Genomic DNA, 21,528 nt, shown 5'->3' with positions numbered 1-21,528 from the left:
ATCTGAAACATTTCTTCATATGTTATTGTAGGCCTATACATATTATTACATAATATATAATTCTTATTATTCAGATTGATCATTTATGTTTGATAATTATTTCTTTGACGTAAAAGAATGACTTATATTATTGTTTTATGTATGTCTTATACAGGGACGGATTATGACTCGCAAAGGCCCTGGGGCCAATTATCTCAAAGGGACCCTCGTTGTTGAACAAGGGCCCCCTGGTAGTTAAGAGTCCCTGGGCACTGGCCCCATTGGGGGGGTCATTGTTCATGCCAAATAGGGTTTTCAAGCGGGGGGATCACCATACTAGATCGCGCAGCCTTAAAGCCCAGGGCACCCCCGGCTGTTAAGTGTCCACTGGTAGTCAAGGGCCCCTGGGCACTGGCCCCATTGGCCCGGTTGGTAATCCATCCCTGGTGTTATATATATTTTTGTGTATTGTTTATAAACCTTATGCTCTCGTAAATGGAAACATGCCCTTGGAAATCAATAATCCACACATCAGACTAACACAGGGAATGCATGGAAAACTCTCCCAGCAGGGTGTGTATAGTGATTTTCCATGACACATACTCTTGAATTAGCTTATTAAAGTCATGTCTTTTCCTATGAATCATTCACTATATCTTTGGTTAATCTTCATGGACCTAAAAACATTTGTTTGGACAGCTAAATTAATACATTTAATAAATCAATCTCCATTCTTCCACGGCTTTATTCCAGTGAGCGACAAATGAAAATGTCATCAGATGTAAGTGCTCTTACTAACTTGTAAGAGGAAAACGGGAAAATACAGTCATTACCTGCTCTGAAAAATATATTTGTGAATGATGATATTCTTATTCGTTTAGCGGAGCACTTTTAATTACGCAGCCTATTTAAATGGGAAGACAAATGGTTCCTCTTGCTAGTTAAGAAATCAATGAATTTTGTTGCAGTGTTATGGGCAGCACTGACCTGCTATTTTGTTCCCTGGGTTTAAATGTAATGGTAAACAAATGGTGTTAAGTAATGATTCGATTATTACAGGGCTATTATGGTTGGTCTGCAATATGTTAAATAGGTTTTTTCTCCATTTGTTAAGAGATTCATAACAGAGAAAGTAACAAGCAGCTGTTTAAAATGTGTGGAAAATATCAAAAGCCACCAAACTCTCCTTATCAGAGCCATAGAGCATCCAAGGTGAAACACAAGTAAATAAACCTCTATATAAATAAACATTCTGCACTTTTGAATCCAGCAGAGGAGCAGCTTCATGTTTGTTAATATTATTATGTATTATGATTACAATATTTCTGAATACGGAATGCATTTCTGCAATAGAAGTGCACATTTTGTACTTTCTATTGCAGACAAATGTACTTTATAGAAACAGCACTGATGTGTGCTGGAATCAGCCACAGAGGAAGTGTGCTTTTTATGTTTTGAGGCAATATACAAGTAGCTTCCACTTTATCAACAAGCTGACAAAGTGTTGCATTTCCTTCTAAAATGCCAAGACTACATATACCAACTTAGTATTTTAACTCTTGTGTTATGTTCCCAGTCAAAAATGGCCGGCCCACTAAGATCTATCATATTGCATATATAATCCCAAGATATTGCTTTAGATGTTTATGTCAGCTTATGTTTTAGTAATTATGACACCTTTTGTCCTTTTTTATTTTTTAACACAAATATATATAGATTTAAACTATGGAATAACATAAATGGAAATATGGGAATTATGTTCAATCAAAACTATGATTTATAGTTGGCACAATTATATTTTTATCTACAAAACTAATTTCAAACATTTAAGCATTCACCTTCAGATCAAAAGATATTTAAGATCATGAGAAACATTTCAGGCAAGTGACCCCAAAGTTTGGAATGGTGGTGTATATATATATATATATATATATATATATATATATATATATATTACAGCAGACTATCCCAATTCAAACGAGCCCAAACACAACATCATTTGATAAGTAGACCTTGAAATATTCACAGAGTACATGGGAAAACTATGTAATAAAGGGGGTTCAACACACATTGTTTATGTGTGTGTGAGAGAGTGTGTGTGATAGTGTGAGCATGTATTTATCACTTTGTGGGGACCAAATGTATTTATCACTTTGTGGGGACCAACATTTTGTCGGTCCCCATGAGGAAAACAGCTTATAAATCATACTAAATTATGTTTTTTGAAAATGTAAAAATGCAGAATGTTTTCTGTGAGGGTTAGGTTTAGGGGTAGGGTTAGGTTTAGGGGATAGAATATAAAGTTTGTACAGTATAAAAACCATTATGTCTATGGAAAGTCCCCATAAAACATGGAAACACAACATGTGTGTGTATGTATGTGTGTGTGTGTGTGTGTGTGTGTGAGTGAGTGGGTGTTTGTGTGTATATGTGTGTGTGAGTGGGTGTTTGTTTGTTTGTGTGTGTGTGTGAGAGAGAGAGTGGGTGTTTGTGTGTGTGTGTGTGTGTGTGTGTGTGTGTGTGTGTGTGTGTGTGTGAGTGGGTGTGTGTGTGTATGTGTGTGTGTGTGTGTATGTGTGTGTGTGATTTGAGTGGGTGTTTGTGTGTATGTATGTGTGTGTGTGTGTGTGTGAGTGAGTGGGTGTTTGTGTGTATATGTGTGTGTGAGTGGGTGTTTGTTTGTTTGTGTGTGTGTGTGTGAGAAAGAGTGGGTGTTTGTGTGTGTGTGAGTGTGTTTGTTTGTGTGTGTGTGAGTGTGAGCGAGTGTGTGAGTGGGTGGTTGTGTGTGTGTGTGTGAGTGGGTGTTTTTGTGTGTGTGGGTGTGTATTTTTGTGTGTGAGAGTGAGTGTGTGTGTGTGTGTGTGCGTGAGTGACTGTGTTTTTGTGTGTGCATGTGTATTTGTTTGTGTGTGAGTGTGAGTGAGTGTGTGTGTGTGTGTGTGTGTGTGTGAGTGTCTTTGTGAGTGTGTGTGTGTTTGTGTGTGCGTGTGAGTGGGTGTTTGTGTGTGTGTGTGTGAGTGGGTGTGTTTTTGTGTGTGTGAGTGAGTGTGTGTGTGTGCGAGTGTGTGTGTGTGAGTGACTATATGCATGTGTGTGCATGTGTGTGTGTGAGTGACTGTGTTTTTGTGTGTATGCGTGTGTGTGTGTGAGTGGGTGTTTTTGTGTGTGTGGGTGTGTATATTTGTGTATATGTGTGTGTGTGTGTGTGTGTATTTGTGTGTGTGTGTGTGTGTGTGAGTGACTGTGTTTTTGTGTGTGTGTGTGTGTGTGTGTGTGTGTGTGTGTGTACACGCGCACATGTCAGAGAACTTTGTGTGTGCAAACACACATCCACATATAATTTAAAGAATTTGGATGCTTTTTAACACTTAATATTTCTATATTTGTTAGTTTAATCCATTAATTACCACTGGCCGGTCACTTTAGACCGGCATCATCACAGGTGTAACCAAGTACAATAAAACCAATAACATTTTTGGAAGATTATATCTGCCCTATGTGAACAGTTTTTTTCTAACTAGATGAAATAAACTATAGTTTTCAGGAAAAAATATATATAAAATACAAAATAAGGGTTAATTAGAATAAAAAGAAATCAAAAAAAAAATTTTCTTTGGGAAAAATGAAAAATAAAGAAAAACTAATTATAGTAGGAAGCCTAAGACACTCAGATATGACTCTTTTGGGAAAGTGACAAGTTGCTTCCTTTATAAAAAGCAAATAGACTGGAGTAGGACATATTATTACACAAAATGTGGGCTTTCGGACACACGTTTGAAAAGTTAAGCAACTCCATCAGAAAGCATTTCAAATGGGTCTGCGCTGTGTATTTCTATTATATTGGTGACAGATGTGTACACTTAACAGCGTATTAAATTCACTGCAGGAAAGATCGATGTGCCACATTTATGATCTAGAAAGTAGATTCTCTGTATGTTCACTTTGGTTTCATGTTAGTATATAAATCATGAAGGTACAGTTTTGTGCAATTTTACCTCTTCAGAAGATTGTTATTTGATGTTTGACAATCAAATATATTTACATGTGGATACATACATATATATATATATATAGATATGGAATGACAAGCGATCATATCGAAATATAACATTTATTAAATATAATTCTACATGCAAAAAAAAACATGTTAAGTTTATATATATATATATATATATATATATATATATATATATAAAACATGTTTTTTTTTTGCATGTAGAATTATATTTAATAAATGTTATATTTCGATATGATCGCTTGTCATTCCAAAGCCATTCACAACAAACGTGTACTTGCTCTATGAGATGCTTTTTTAATATTTAATTTTAACTTGACATGACATCCACAAAATACTCCAGTGTGAGACGATGAAAAAAACCAGATGAGGTCAAGTACATAACAGCATGTTTACACAGGAAAACAACTGCAAAATAGCATACAGTAGGTGGATGTGTGGTGTGTGGTGTGGAAGGCTGTCATTTTTTATTTAAGATTTTTCATGCAGCTCTTTTTCATACAACAATCATTCATTGATCCAAGAAGGACCCCATAAGAGTAGTCCATATGACTCTTACACAATAGTCCAAGACTTCTGAAGCCATACAATAACTTTGTGTGAAGAACAGACCGCCAAAGCTCTGAAATCTCTTTTGTGTTTACATTCAAATAAGAAATAAATAGTGTGTGGACAATTCGCACCATTTTTAATGTTATTGACTCCACTAAATGGGTGCCAAATGCGACATACCTTTTTAAATATGCTAAATGGAGAGGACGATTTTTAGTGAATAACAACTCAAACAATTTTTGACATCTCAAAAATGCGCCTTCTGTGATTGTGGTGGCTAAACAATGACAGAATTTTATGTTCTGGATTAAGTATTCCTTTTAGTTTTCCAACTAAACTGAATGCACTTTAAATTCGGAGACAATAGGTAGAAAGCTCTTCAGCTGAAATCGGTCTGTGCTTACCGAAATTTGAAGCTGGGAGTGTAGAAATGTCCACAGAGTGGCGCCAAAAGCCATTTTTGTGTTGTAAATAATGCAATGCAATTTATTAAATCGAGATCTTAATCATCTGAATGTTTCAGTCTAATCGACATGGAAAATTTCTTTTTAAAAGGTAAAATGGAAAGAGTAGTAAAAAGTACTCCGAAATTATACTTAAGTGAAAGTATGGATACTACGTGAAAATTGTACTCAATTAAAAGTTCAAGTATCTTGCCAAAAACATACTTAAGTGAAAGTAAAAAAGTATTCATATTAAATTGTACTTAAGTATCAAAAAAGTTCAAATGTAACATTTTTCCCAGGTAAATTTGATTGGTTTGTGAAGTCGCCTTTTTACTGTCTTCATCAAAATATTCGTCATATTTCTCTCCAGTGACATTTACAACCTGCTCACAGAATCATGTTAGAATAATAGTACAGCACTTTTACTACATCGCACAACTCTTTTTATCATTAAATAACCAACTACATTTCCAAACTTGTTTAAATGTGATCAAATTGTGTGGTAGCTCAACTGATAGAGTGTTGCACATGTGATGGACAGGGGTACGAGCCCTGAAAAGCATACGCATCAACACATGAGCTGAAAGTGTCATAGAACACCACAAAATTACATGGTTGGTACTTCAGAAATTGTGTATTTCATCTCACATTTGCTTTTTATGCCACAATCGGTTAGGTTTAGGTTTAATGTTTAAGGTAGGGAGGTACAAATCCCCCCAAAATAATACTTAAGTATAATACTTACAGTAAGTATTTTTACTCAGTTACTTTACACCCCTGGAAATGGAAAAGTGATTATTCCAAGCAAGGTTTATTTTAATTGTCTACTGTGTTTCATTAGTTTTAAGTGCTTTATTGACCTCTAAATAATAATAAAAAAATGTGTCCTGTTTAAAATTGCATCTTTAGTAGTTTTCAAATCTGTCTAGACTAAAAGTCTAGGTTATTTTCTTTGCATAACCAAGAAAAAACTTTCTTAAAACTTAAAAAATTGGATGTTTTGAACTTTCAGAGAACATTAAATAGTAATATTCTCATGACGTTTGCAAAATGATAAAAAAGAACGTTGCCTTAACGTTTTCTGTAACATTTGCATAACCAAGAAAAAACTTCCTTAAAACATTTTTTTTTTTTTTTAAGTTTGAAAGTTCAGAGAACATTAACAAAGAACATTTTCATAAAATAATGGGAGCATTAGCTAAACGTTCTTAGAAAAAAAATAAATTATTAAGTTGGGCCTACCCACTAACTCAAGCCCCAACCCTAAAATGAACTGTCAGTTGGTAATGTCATTTTTGAGTGAAAAAGCAACCTCTGAATCATGCTCACTATTATTTATGTGACCACTGTTACTTCTTGGTTTCCATGGGAGCAGCAATCATGTCTTTGAGATTTGTCGGCAACACACTGTCAGTAGCACTAGAGGGAAATGTGTTAATGCTTGAATTGACGCAAAAATGTCTGATGGGTACATTCATTTTCAGAAGCAGCATGTTGATTTCCTGTGTGATCTTGTTGATCCAACCAAATCTGGGTACTGGGTACATAAATATCTTGATTAGCTAACAGTATCAACGTGACCTTTTACTTGTTTGTAAAGTGAATGTGAGGAACAAATTGATAGTTCCTTGCAAAAGTTTTACAAGGTGCAAATTGATTGATCCTTGCAAAAGTTGGGTAACTTTTACATTTTCTAAATGGGACCATTTGGCTTTTGGCAACCCCAGAGGCAGCTATAATGCAATTAAAAGGCATAGCTGAAACTACATAGCAAGTAAGACAGGCAAGCTGCAGGCCATAAAAAATAGTGAAGTGTATGAAATCCTCCCTTGAAGTCTGCTGACTGATGTAAATTTGGAACTGAAAATAAAATGAAAATCTACCATATAGATGTCTGGAATGCACCAGAGGGCTGAGAACGCTTTGTCTACCATTACTGATTAAAAAAAATTAAGGTAAAATTACCTGGATTCTCATGAAAGCACATCACTCCATGTGCAGCTGGGGATTTTACAGTTTATTACGGCATTTAGTATGATGTGCTAATTCACTTTAGGTGGATTTTATTTAGCAGTTTTACACACCTCTCATTTGCTCAGTTTACAAGATTTTCCAGTGTGGGGAAACTGCGATTAAAAAATGATGTCTTCACATAACTGTAGGGGTTTTAAAGGAACAGGTAATCCAAAAATAAAACTACTGTCATTTACTCACCTGCATGTCTTTCCAAACCCATATGACTTTCTTCAAATGTTCACGCTGTTCTTTTCAATACAATGAAGGTGAATGGGGGCACCATTAAAGTTGTCCATATGACTCTGTGGTCCATACATTTTATTTAAAAGAGCATGTTTAAATTGTGTTGGGTTATTGACACTCAAGGATAGATGCCGTTTGGCATAACTGATGATGAAAACAGTGAAAAACAATTTCAAACTCTGTTTCGCTCACAAAACTATCTTATGGCTTCAGAAGACTAAGAATATAGAAGTAAGGGGGCATGGGGAGCTCAGTGGTAAAGATGCTGGCTACCACCTCTGGAGTCGCGAGTTGAAATACAGGGTGTGCTGAGTGACTCCAGCCAGGTCTCCTAAGCAACCAAATTGGCCCGGTTGCTAGGGAGGGTAGAGTCACATGTAGTAACCTCCTCATGTTCGCTATAATGTGGTTCGTTCTCAGTGGGGCACGTGGTGAGTTGAGCGTGGATGCCGCAGTGGATGGCGTGAAGCGCTATGCGCTATGTCTCCGTGGCTACACACTCAACTAGCCACATGATAAGATGCACAGGTTGACGATCTCAGACGTGGAGGCAGCTGGGATTCGTTCTCCACCACCTGGATTGAGGCAAGTCACTATGCCACCACGAGGACATCAATCTGCGCATCTTATCACGTGGCTTATTGAGCGCATTACTGTGGAGACTCCCAGCATGTGAAGGCTCATGCTACTCTCCGCGATTACCACATGCCCCATTGAGAGCGAGAACCACATTATAGTGACCACGAGCAGGTTAACCCATGGGGCTCTACCCTCCCTAGCAACTGGGACAATTTGGTTGCTTTGGAGACTTGGCTGGAATCACTCAGCACGCCCTGAATTTGAACTAGCAACTCCAGGGGTGATAGTCAGCATCAATACTCGCTGAGCTACCCAGACCCCTATATCTACAGATATTTTAAACAAGATACATTTAATTGGAAAACAAATCCTGACTGAATTTATCCAAATTTCTTTGCAGCAGAAGATAAAATAAAATAAAATAAAATGAAATGTATTGCTCAGTATTTTTGTCTTGTTTTCCAGTAAAAATATCTTAAACTATTTAAAGCAAGATACATTTACTTGAGAAACAAATGGGTGGGTGTATTTTAAGTAAATTAATGCATCAAAACTAAATATATAAAATGTTTTGAAGGAAAATATAAATATTTAAGCAAAAAAAAAAAGACAGACAGATAGATAGATAGATAGAGAGAGAGACAGATAGATAGACAGACAGATAGATATATAGATTGATAGACAGATAGACAGATATATAGACAGATAGACATATATATATATATATATATATATATATATATATATATATATATATATATATATATATATAGATAGACAGACAGACAGATAGAGAGACAGATATATAGACAGATAGATAGACAGACAGACAGATAGATAAACAGATAGATTGATATATAGATAGACAGACAGACAGACAGACAGATAGATAGATAGATAGATAGATAGATAGATAGATAGATAGATAGATAGATAGATAGATAGATAGATAGATAGATAGATAGATATACAGATAGATAGACATATATATAGACAGATAGATAGATAGACAGACAGACAGACAGATAGATAGATAGATAGACAGACAGACTGACTGACAGATAGATAGATATATAGATTGATAGACAGATTGTGACGACCTGTGTCTTTAATGGGGTTTTCCCCAGTATTGGATGGATTTCTCCGCCCTCTACCTGATTGCATCGGTGACACCTGTTGCCAACTTCCCTTTTCCCCTTTTAAGAGAAGCAAGATGGATGGCAGACGGGGGCGCAACCTATTTGATTTGATATTCATTTGGTTATGTTTCTTTTGCATGCATCACGACACGACAGCACATTACATTTCCACACAGTCACCTAGCATGACACTACTGACTCCTGACTGTTACATTACACAGTTTCTGTATAATTTTCCTTGTGTTAATAAATAACTTTCTTTAAATGTTCGGTTTTCTCGTGTGTCCCAATTTTTGTTGCGTCCCTTTTGAGCCACGGGGGCATAACAAATGGGGGCTCGTCCACGTCCGCGTCCTCGACATAGCAATGTTTGCCTTTGTTTGATATTTTGTCGGTGGTTTGAAAATATTTGATTTTGTTCGTTTCATCGTGTTTTGTTTCCGATTCCTTTGAACACGATTTGATTGGTTGTTTAGTCGTGACGTTTTGGGGAAACCCAATTTGAATAATTAGACGTCACAGAAAGTGCGTTTTGGGACACCTGAAAGCATTTGGTGTGGTTGTTTGGTTGTCGTTTGAATTCATCGACTGGTAAGTTGCCTTTGTGCAATATTGTTTGTTTTGACTTGGAGTTTTGTCCTGCTAGGATTAGCGATGTGTTTCCTTTGAGACATGTTGAGTTTTGTTATTTTTGTAGTGTTGTGGTGAACGCGGGTAGTAGCTGTTAACGCGGGTAGTAGCTGTTGTCTCGGGAGCACATCCATGGTGTTGAGAATTGTCACTGGTTTAACCAGTTGCAGTTCCACCCACTGGGCTTGCGTGCTTAATTTCCCCCCGCCAGTATCCGCATGAAGACTAGGCTTTAGGTAGGTAGATAGACTTATTCTGAGAGTTAGATAGTGGGTAAAATTCCAAGTATTTTTATTGCACATCTGGTTTCTTTCAGTCTGTGGGTTATTTGCTTATGGCTGATGTTGAAAAATTTGTTGAATCGCCTTGTCACGTTCTGATAAATAAATGCACAAAAGATCAACTTTTAAAAATCGCAGAATATTACGAAATAAAACTTAGTGATAAGAGAATAAAAGAAAGTAGTATTAGAATTGAGTTGAAAAATAAATTGATTGACAAGAGAATTTTGATCGCTGAAATGAGTGAACGTGATGAGCACGAACAAAGTTTGACTGTACAGTCTGCTTTAACTTTTGACCAACAAAAAGAGTTATTATTGTTACAAATGGAACATGAGAAAATAAAGCAAAGGTCTGACCAGGGTAGAATTGAATTGGAAATAGCAAAAGTGGACTGGGGGTATTTAAAACTGAAGCTCATTAATGAAGGTATCGTTGATAGCGATTCAACTTTTGGTGCGTGTGGGAATTTTCCGCTGAATCAAAGTCTAAAGCTTGTTCCTAAATTTAATGAGGCTGATCCGGATGTTTTTTTTACTATGCTTGAACGTGTCGCTGAGATACAAGGTTGGTCTAAAGCAAACTGTGTTTTGTTGTTGCAGAGTGTATTAGCTGGTAAAGCGCAGTTAGCTTTTTCTGCTTTAAGTGCAGAGGAGTGTAGAAACTATGAAACCGTTAAGTCCGCAGTGTTGAAAGTATACGAGTGTGTACCTGAAACGTATCGACAACGCTTTAGGTTGTGTAAAAAGAGTCAGGGGCAGACTCATTTAGAGTTTGTGCGAGATTTAAGACTACATGTTACACGTTGGTGTGCTTCGCTTGATGCTAGAACATTTGAGGATTTGCTTGAATTGATCATAGTTGAACAGTTTAAAGTTTCCGTTTCTGATCAAATTGCGACGTATATTAGTGAGCATAAAGTTCAGTCTCCGGAGGAGGCAGCGTCGTTGGTGGATGATTTTGTGCTCACTCACAAAAATATTGCTATTGGTTGGAGAGCACGTGAAGTGAGCGCAAATCGCTTTACAGACACTATACAGAGTGGTCGCATTTCTTTAGGGAAGTTTGATCCGTCTAAAACTTGTAACTACTGTCGGGGAAAACGGCATTGGAAAGGGGACTGCCCTATACTTAAGGATAAAAATAAACGTACTGATGTGAATAAGTTTAAGCCTGCTGCAGTTGCAAATTCTGTTAATTTGAGTGATGCTGAGACTAATGAAATTCAACTGTCTAATGATTATTTGTCCACTTATGCTCCTTTCATTACAGAAGTCCGAGTGTCATTGTCGGATGGAGTTGAAGTTCCAGTTAGAATTCTGCGTGATACGGGAGCTATGGATTCTTTAATTCTGGAATCCATTTTACCGTTTTCAGCGCAATCTGAAACTGGTGATAGTGTTTTAGTTCGAGGAATGGGCTTAAATACGTTAACAGTTCCTATTCATAAAGTCAATCTTCATTCTGATTTAGTGACTGGTGAAGTAGTAGTGGGATTGCGTCCTGCTTTACCAATTGAGGGTGTTCATCTAATCTTGGGAAATAAATTAGCAGGAGACCGGGTGTGGGCAAATGCATCTCCAGCTCCTATGGTTTCATCTAGTGGAGAGCTGATTCAGCAGAAAATGGTTGTAGACCCTGTGGGTGTTGTAACTCGCGCTATGACTAAAAATGTTGAGCATTTGGAGGCTCAAGGAAAAGAGTTAAATACGTTAGGTACTTTTTTGCCTATACCTTTTGTCTGCTCTGTCTTTTCCTCTGTCTGCAGATGAGCTGAGTAAAGAACAACACTCAGATTCCTCCTTGGTTGAGCTGATTACCTCTGCACTTCATGACAGTGATGTACCAGATATGGCTAGAGGCTATTTTGTACAAGATGGTTTGTTGTTGAGGAAATGGAGTCCTCATGGTGAGAATTTTTTGGGGATCCTATTGTTCAGGTAGTGGTTCCCACAAAATTTCGGCATGCTGTGTTGGAAGTCACACACGAAAAGTCGGGTCATTCTGGGGTGCGTAAGACCTATGATCGTGTTTTGCAATATTTTTTTTTGGCCACGTTTAAAATGCGACGTTTCGGCATACATAAAATCATGTCATGTTTGTCAGGTAACTAGTAAGCCGAATCAAAAACTGAAACCGGCTCCGTTACATCCGATTTCTGCAAATTGCGACCCCTTTGAACACATTATTGTGGATTGCGTGGGTCCTCTGCCGTGTTCAAAGTCGGGAAGCAAATACTTTCTTACTGTCATGTGTTTGGCCACACGTTTCCCTTCGGCCTATCCGTTGCGTACAATTACGTCACGATCAATTGTAAGAGCTTTGTCACAATTTATGTCACTTTTCGGCATTCCAAAAATCGTTCAGAGTGATCAGGGTACTAATCTTACCTCTCATCTCTTCCAACAAGTTCTAAAACAGCTAAAAATCAAGCATAATCTTGCTAGTGTGTATCATCCACAAAGCCAAGGAGCATTAGAGAGATTTCATCAAACTTTGAAGTCTCTCCTTCGTGCTTATTGTGTACAGTTGGATAGAGATTGGGAGGAGGGTTTGCCCTGGTTACTACTGGCTGCACGTGAGGTTGTGCAAGAAAGCACTGGATTTAGTCCTAATGATTTAGTTTTTGGTCACAAAGTTCGTGGGCTTTTGGCTGTGCTACAAAATGAGGTCAATGTTTCTGATTCGCTGAAAATTTTGTTGTCGTACGTCTATGGATTTAGACAGAGGTTGATTCAGGCTAGAACACTGGCCAGAAATAAACTTGAAAAACAACAGGAAGTCATGAAACGGTTGTATGACCACAAAGTGGAACGTCGTATTTTTGAGCCAGGAGACCAGGTTCTTGTGTCACGTCTTTTGCTTTCTTCTCCTTTCGAAGCTAAATTTGAAGGCCCGTATGTCGTAAAATGTAAACTGAGTGACGAAAATTATGAGGTTGCAACTCCACATCGGAGAAAGTCAACCCAGTTATATCATGTGAACTTACTGAAACCATATTATGAGAAGTCTAGTGCAGAGGTCAACTCTGTTCATTCTGCTCTCTTTGCGGTTTCAGATGTTAAATATGGCCTTTGTTCCGGGCAAAGGGAGAGTGAGGGTAAAGAACCAGATGATGGTATTTTACGTGGATGTTTAAATAATTCTGAATCTCTGGAAAAACTAAATGTTACTCTTGCCCATTTGTCTCCTTTGCAGATAGCAGAGTTGAGTACCCTTTGCAGAGTTTCCCTGAGTCATTTGGAGATACGCCGTCTCGAACGGACTGGGCTGAGCACGATATTGATGTGGGTGATGCTTCCCCTATCAAGCAGCGTTATTATCGTGTGTCACCAGAAAAACGAGAGTTGATGGAAGCAGAAATTAAGTATATGCAGGAAAATGAGATTGCTGTTCCTTCATGTTCAGAATGGGCATCTCCTTGTCTGTTAGTCGGAAAACCTGATGGGTCAGTAAGGTTTTGTACAGATTTTCGAAAAGTCAATAATGTGACAAGACCTGATTGTTTTCCACTCCCTCGAGTGGAAGACTGCGTTGACCAGGTAGGTTCGGCTAAGTATGTGACTAAACTTGACTTGCTAAGAGGTTACTGGCAAGTGCCTTTGACACGGCAAGCTCAAGAAATCTCCTCCTTTGTCACTCCATCAGGCCTTTATTCTTACAAAGTCATGAGTTTTGGACTGCGAAATGCGCCTGCCACCTTTCAACGTCTGATGAACCGTGTGGTATCAGGCCTTGACGGGTGTGCTGTGTAGTTGGACGATCTTGTTGTGTTCAGTGACAGTTGGGTCTTGCATTTAAAACGTTTGCATGCAGTTTTGAGTCGTCTGTCGGAAGCCAGCTTGACTGTGAATTCGGCAAAGTGTAACTTTGCTCAGGCCACTGTGACATACCTTGGTAAAGTGGTCGGAAATGGTGAAGTCCGACCATTGAATGCAAAAATCCAAGCTGTTCAAGAGTATCCTGCGCCTACTACCAAAAAAGAGCTTATGTGCTTTTTGGGTTTAGTGGGTTACTACCGTTCTGTTTGTCGTAACTTTTCATCAGTTGTCGCACCACTTACCGATCTTTTAAAAGCCAAGACAAAGTTCATATGGTCTTCAAATTGTGTGCTAGCTTTTGAAAATGTTAAATCTCTATTGTGTTCATCTTCTGTCCTTGCTGCTCCTTGCTTTGAAAGGTCATTCTCTTTGCAGGTTGATGCGAGTCAGGTTGGAGCTGGAGCTGTCCTCCAACAGGTTGATGAGCAGGGGGTGGTTCGGCCTGTCAGTTTCTTTTCGCGCAAGTTTAATTCATACCAACTGAATTATTCTGTGGTGGAAAAAGAGGCTTTGGCTTTGATTTGGGCATTACAGCATTTTGACATCTATGTTGGATCAAGTCAACCCGTTGTCATTTATACCGACCATAACCCACTGACGTTTTTGAATTCTCTTCACTGCCCAAACCAAAGGCTCATACGTTGGTCCTTGTTTCTCCAGGCCTATTGCCTTGACATTCGGCACATCAAATGTTGTGGCAGATGCCCTGTCACGTGCCCTATGATTGATTTTTAATGTGTAGTGTAACTTATTTTTTATTTTTTTGTCTTGCCCTGGCTGCTGTTCTTGGTCCTTAGCTTCTTGGAAGTTATGGGGCTTACTTTTTGGCTCAATTGTCTTGTCTGTTTGCAGGGATTCTTGACAGACCCCTGTTTTAAGGGGAGGAGTGTGACGACCTGTGTCTTTAATGGGGTTTTCCCCAGTATTGGATGGATTTCTCCGCCCTCTACCTGATTGCATCGGTGACACCTGTTGCCAACTTCCCTTTTCCCCTTTTAAGAGAAGCTAGATGGATGGCAGACGGGGGAGCAACCTATTTGATTTGATATTCGTTTGGTTATGTATCTTTTGCATGCATCACGACACGACAGCACATTACATTTCCACACAGTCACCTAGCATGACACTACTGACTCCTGACTGTTACATTACACAGTTTCTGTATAATTTTCCTTGTGTTAATAAATAACTTTCTTTAAACGTTCGGTTTTCTCGTGTGTCCCAATTTTTGTTGCGTCCCTTTTGAGCCACGGGGGCGTAACACAGATATATAGATAGATAGACAGACAGACAGACAGACAGATCGATTGATAGACAGATACGTATATAGATAGATAGATAGATAGATAGATAGACAGACAGATAGACAGACAGACAGACAGACAGATAGATAGACAGACAGACTGACTGACAGATAGATAGATATATAGATTGATAGACAGATTGTGACGACCTGTGTCTTTAATGGGGTTTTCCCCAGTATTGGATGGATTTCTCCGCCCTCTACCTGATTGCACTGGTGACACCTGTTGCCAACTTCCCTTTTCCCCTTTTAAGAGAAGCAAGATGGATGGCAGACGGGGGCGCAACCTATTTGATTTGATATTCATTTGGTTATGTTTCTTTTGCATGCATCACGACACGACAGCACATTACATTTCCACACAGTCACCTAGCATGACACTACTGACTCCTGACTGTTACATTACACAGTTTCTGTATAATTTTCCTTGTGTTAATAAATAACTTTCTTTAAATGTTCGGTTTTCTTGTGTGTCCCAATTTTTGTTGCGTCCCTTTTGAGCCACGGGGGCGTAACACAGATATATAGATAGATAGACAGACAGACAGATCGATTGATAGACAGATATATAGATAGACAGACAGACAGACAGACAGACAGATAGATAGATAGATAGATAGATTGATAGACAGACAGATAGATTGATAGACAGATATATAGATAGATAGACAGACAGATAGATTGATAGATAGACAGATATATAGATAGATAGACAGACAGACAGATATATAGATAGATAGACAGACAGATAGATAGAGAGAGAGAGAGATAGACAGATATATAGATAGACAGACAGACAGACAGACAGATATATAGATAGACAGACAGACAGATAGATAGATAGAGAGAGAGATAGACAGATATATAGATAGACAGACAGACAGACAGATATATAGATAGATTCATAGATAGACAGACAGATAGATAGATAGATAGATAGATAGATAGATTGATTGATAGATAGACAGATATATAGATAGACAGACAGATATATAGATAGATAGACAGACAGATAGATAGATAGATAGATAGATAGATAGATAGATAGATAGATAGATAGATAGATAGATAGATAGATAGATAGATAGATAGATAGATTTAGTGAGGCAAATGCTTAAAACAAGAACAAATAATGTAAAATAACTTTGCCAATAGGGTAAGAAAAAAAGGAAAATAAATAAATAAATAAAAGGTCAAACTTTTTTTTTCTTACCCCATAGGCTAAACACATTTTTTCTTGTTTTAAGCATAAACCACATTACATTTTCTTCGATTACTCATTACTGAAAACAAGACTTGAAAGCTTGTCATTTTGTCTTCATCAGTCATCTCAAGTAAATGCATTTTGTTTTAAGGATGTTTAGATATTTTCTTTACTGGAAAATAAGACAATATACTGAGTAAGAAAAATTGTGTTTGCTGTGGAGAAATGATCCTCTTTATGCATCATTTGTAATCCACAATTCCTTTTCTTGATAGCCATGTCAAACAACAGCCGTCCTCCCATGCGATGGGGCACATTGACTTCATGCCCCGTTTTGTCTGTTACAGAAAGCTGCCATACAAGATACAGAGTGACCCTCTTGAAGCTTCCCCTTTGAAATGAATCCCTGTCATCTGCCTTTATGAAGCAAACAGTGAAGGACTGGATGCATTCAATGCCATTCTGCACATTCTCAATAGTGTCAAGGACCTGAATGTCACTGCAGAAGAAGCCCTGGGGAGATCCAGGGCAGAAGACAATAGAGGGAGGTTGTTTTCAGCAGACTATTGTCAGATCGCAATACCAGCAGGTGGGATCCGGAGACTATCCGAGCCAAAAACATCACAGCCCCAGGAGCTACAGGGCTAAGATGGAATCTATGCTAGTTTCTTCGCAGTTCTCCCTGGGCCAGCCATAGGGCACAGAACATACAATCAAACAGGCAGAATCCTAAACCAAGATGATAAAAGTTTTAACCACCTCAAGGGTTTCTTTTTCTAAAGGAAGGAAAGAAACTTGGGAAAGTAGTACATGAGTTTTAGTAGCCATGTACAGAATAATGATTTGAAAGGAGTACTTTTGTATTAATATTCCATCTTTAAAATTCATTGATTTTATTTGTATTGTTTTGTGCAATCCTTGATGATTCTGGCAATTTGAGGATCAACATATCCTAAATCTTTATCCTATAGTTAAAAGCACATATAATGCTTTCTTGTAGAAAAATAAATATATAAATATGTATTCAATATTTATCATACTATCAAAGTTTCTAAACCTTCAATCTAAACCTACCAATAGTGTAAAACATTACTGTTTACCTGCCTAATATGCTGTTGGTCCTAAACGTGCCACCAAAACAGTTCCAACCCGCTGAGGCATGGATTCTACAAGACCCTTGAAGGTGTCCTATGGTATGTGGCACCAAGACGTTAGCAGCAGATCCTTCAAGTCCTGTAAGTTGCGAGGTGGAGTTGCCATGGATCGGACATGTTGGTCCAGCACATCCCACAGATGCTCAGTCGGATTGAGAGCTGGGGAATTTGGAGGTCAGGGCAACACCTTGAACTCTTCATCATGTTCCTCAAACCATTCCATGATCAACATGTGCAGTGTGGCTGGGAGCATTATTCTGCTGAAAGAGACCACTTTCATTAGGGAATACCATTGTCATGAAGGGGTGTATCTGGCCTGCAACTATGTTTAGGTAGGTGGCACATGTCAAAATGACATACAAATGAATGGCCCAGGGTTTCCCAGCAGAACATTGCTTAGAGTATCACACTCCGTCCACTGGCTTGTACCGTTTTTCCACAGTGCATCCTGGAGCCATCACTTCCTCAGGTAAACGGCGCCCATGTACGCAGCTGTCCATGTGATGCAAATGAAACGGGACTCATCGGACCAGGCAACCTTCTTCAACTGCTTTAAGGCCCAGTCACAATGCTTGCGTGCCCATTGTAGGCACTTTCTACTGTGGACAGGTGTCATCATGGGCAGTCTGAACAGTCTGCGGCTACGCAGCCCCATACGCAGCATGGTGCAATGCACTGGGTGTTGTGTCACATTCCTTCGTTGCCCTCGCACATCAATAAGCCTTGGGCTCCCAACACCCTGTTACCAGTTTGTGGTTTGTCCCTCCTTGGACCACTGTCAGTAGGTACTCATCACTGCTGACCGGGAGCACCCCAGAGGTTTCAGGGATGCTCTGACCCAGTCGTCTGTCCATAACAATTTGGCCCTTGTCAATGTCGTTCAGGTCTTTACTCCTGCCCATTTCTCCAGCATTCAACACATTGATTACGAGAACTGATTGTTCGCTTACCATCTAATCTACCCAGGCCTTGTTAGGAGATGATCAATGTTATTCACTTCACCTGTGAGTGAATATAATATTTTGGCTCATATTTGTATAGCATTGTTTGAAGAACAGAGTGAAAAGAACATGTTTAAGAACTGATAAACTTCTGTTTTGCTCATGATTTGTGCTGCAATACAAGCAATTAGCTACATGAAAATAACTACATGCAAGAAATGTAGGTAGAGTCACTATCTGACCAGGTCGATGTGTTGAAAGCACCGCAAAGCCACTGTTTACACTTTTTGAGGAAATAAATCTAAAGTACACACTTCACCTCTGTCAGAGAAAATAGCTAGCTAGTTTTCTTTCTTGTTAGCTAGCAAACGTCCACTAATGGATTTTCAGTTGCTAGCTATAAAGATCCAGTCCAAAACAAGAGTAACCAAAGCAACAAAGCTATCATATTCAATATAAGGCTGTGAGGTAAGTTTTAAGAAATATTGAATTGTTTCACACACTAAATTGAAGTTAAAGTTCACTTAAAAATTCAAGTTCCTTCATCAAAATGAATGGTGACTGACATTCTGTCTATCATTCTTACATGTCCCATTGTTTTCCACTGAGGAAAGAAAATAACATGGTTTCAGAACATCAAGAGGATGAATAAATGAGAGCACACTTTTCATTTATGGATGAACTATTTACGTTTACATATAATCATTTAGCAGATGCTTTTATCCGAAGCAACATTCCCTTTAATTTGCTTTAATTCAACAGAGCAGTGTGCTAATAAAATAGTCAGGTCCCCTACTTTCTCTCTGATGTCTATTTGGCAGCTACCCAGAATGGTGAATGTTTAGGTAGCATCAGCTTGATTCCAATGGGAGTATGTGTAATGAAAATTGTGCAAAGAAACATTGTCACGTCAAGTTACACACTCTAGGTAAACAAGAATAAATGGGATTAATCCCCTAAAGTGATGGCCAAATATTTGTGGGGATCTTCTGGATAAATATTGGTGGGAATCAAGTGAAATCTGTGTTTGTACTAATGGGCTAAATGGAAGGAAGGCAAACAGTCTGTTCTTGCATTAATGTACACAATATAAAATATCATCTTCTTTCACATTTCGCCACATTTCGCGGCCAACCCACCGGCCCGCACAGTTCTCCCGATGGCCAGTCCGCCCCTGATCGGCCCCTAAAGTGCGTCGGCCCACCGGGAAAATGCCTGGTATGCCAGATTACCAGTCCAGCCCCGATGACAGCATGCACTTAAGCTGGCACGGACTGACATGGATCAGTTTGTGCAAAAACATGATTATTTATGTTAGCTAGCATTATTTGATAATGTTCTCTTGTCCTTCAGTGGAAGCAAGCAAACATGATCTTTATGAGTTAACATGGTCAGAGCCGTGTTAAAATACTTTAATGAGTGACCTAAAAAAGGAACCTTTATGTTTATTGCCCATTTTTAACACAAAAAAATCTCATAACTAGGACTCTCTCTCTTTCCTAGCATTTGTCACACAGAAAGGCCCTAGTTGAGCCAGGACTCAAACCCAGGATCTTCTTGCTGTGAGGCGACAGTGCTAACCACTGGGCCACCGTGCTACCCTCAGGCATAACTAGGAGTGAACTAAAAAAAAATTGGTAACCGACAATTGTTACCTCAAAGATGTATTTTTACTTAATCTAACCAAAAAAATGACTTTTATTTGTGCAAACTAATTTGTTAGGTACATTTAGTAAGATTAAACAGCAATAATTGTTTAATCTAAGGCCCAGTCATGATGCTTGCGTGCCCATTGTAGGCACTTTCAACTGTGGACAATTTAAATGTTACGTCATGAAGCACATTTTTTTAGGTTGTATAACAAAACATTATTATTTTTTACAGTGTGATCTACATCATAAAGATTCAGTATGAAGCTCTTTATGACAGCAGTTTCTACTTCCAAAACCAGGAAAAGAAACATTGCTTAACGCAGGATCATAAAATGTTTCAGCTATGTCACTGAAGCAAAAGAATTGAGAACGCTGATGGTTTGATTTAAAGCAATGGGTCTTCAGATGTTGATAGGTGCACATCATCAGTCTAAAGATAGAGATGTAGCCATATAATCTGGGACAGCCCTCTCACACACACACACTTACACACACACATACACACACACACACACACACACACTTCTCCAGAATCATCTGGTTTAAATCTCAGAGGTATATCTGTCTTTTACGGCACTTCACAAAAGCAGTCATGTAATAGGCTGTTGTTCCGTTGGGAGGTTTTCTCCACGTGTGTACAGAGCCATTTCAATAGTCCTCTTATTCTCATTGGACTCTGACCACAGGGCCCAAGCTGTCAATCTAAACAACGTATAATACATCTGTGTAATCAGAGTTTTAATTACAGAGAAAAATGGATGTTTGACAATCCTTTATTTAACATTTTATAAAAGAAGCTTTAACAGAAACTGTCAAGAATATGTCTGGGTCATAATTCAGGAAAGAAATACTAATATTATATATGCTTATTCTCAGGACAACAGAACAAAGCCCTCCCCCACAATAAAAAAAAGATATGCAAAACTGAAGTAGTAAAAGGTATTGACAGATTATTATACACACAGCGTGCCCAATTATTAGGCAAGTGAGTATTGTGATATTACCATTATTTCCATGCACATTTTCCAACTCTAAACCATATAAACTTGAATGCTTATTGGATTCAACCATTTTCAGGTGGTATATGTTTGTGTAATGAGGGAGGGTGTGTCGAAAGTGACTAACACCTTATATCAAGGTGTGCATAATTATTAGGCAGCGTCATTACCTCAGGTAAAATGGGCCAAAAAGAGATTTAACTGACACTGAAAAGTCAAATATTGTAAAATACCTTTCAGATGGATGCAACACTCTTGAAATAGCTAAAATATTGAGGCGTGACCACCGGACAATCAAATGTTTGATTCACGTTTAATTTAAAAGAATTAAACGTGAAGCTACCAGTAACCCATTATCCTCCAATGTTACCATATTTTAGAACTGCATCCAACCTGGAGTGTCCAGAAGTACAAGGTGCCAAGTGCTCAGAGACATGGCCATGGTCAAGAAGGCTGAAACACGACCACCACTGAATATATTCACAAGCTGAAGCGTCAAGATTGGGCAAAGAAATACATGAAGACAGAATTTTCAAAGGTTTTATGGACAGATGAAATGAGAGTGACTCTTGATG

This window comes from Xyrauchen texanus, chromosome 5 (assembly GCF_025860055.1).
Source record: "Xyrauchen texanus isolate HMW12.3.18 chromosome 5, RBS_HiC_50CHRs, whole genome shotgun sequence".
Lineage (NCBI taxonomy): Eukaryota > Metazoa > Chordata > Actinopteri > Cypriniformes > Catostomidae > Xyrauchen > Xyrauchen texanus.
This window is presented reverse-complemented; position numbering follows the sequence as displayed.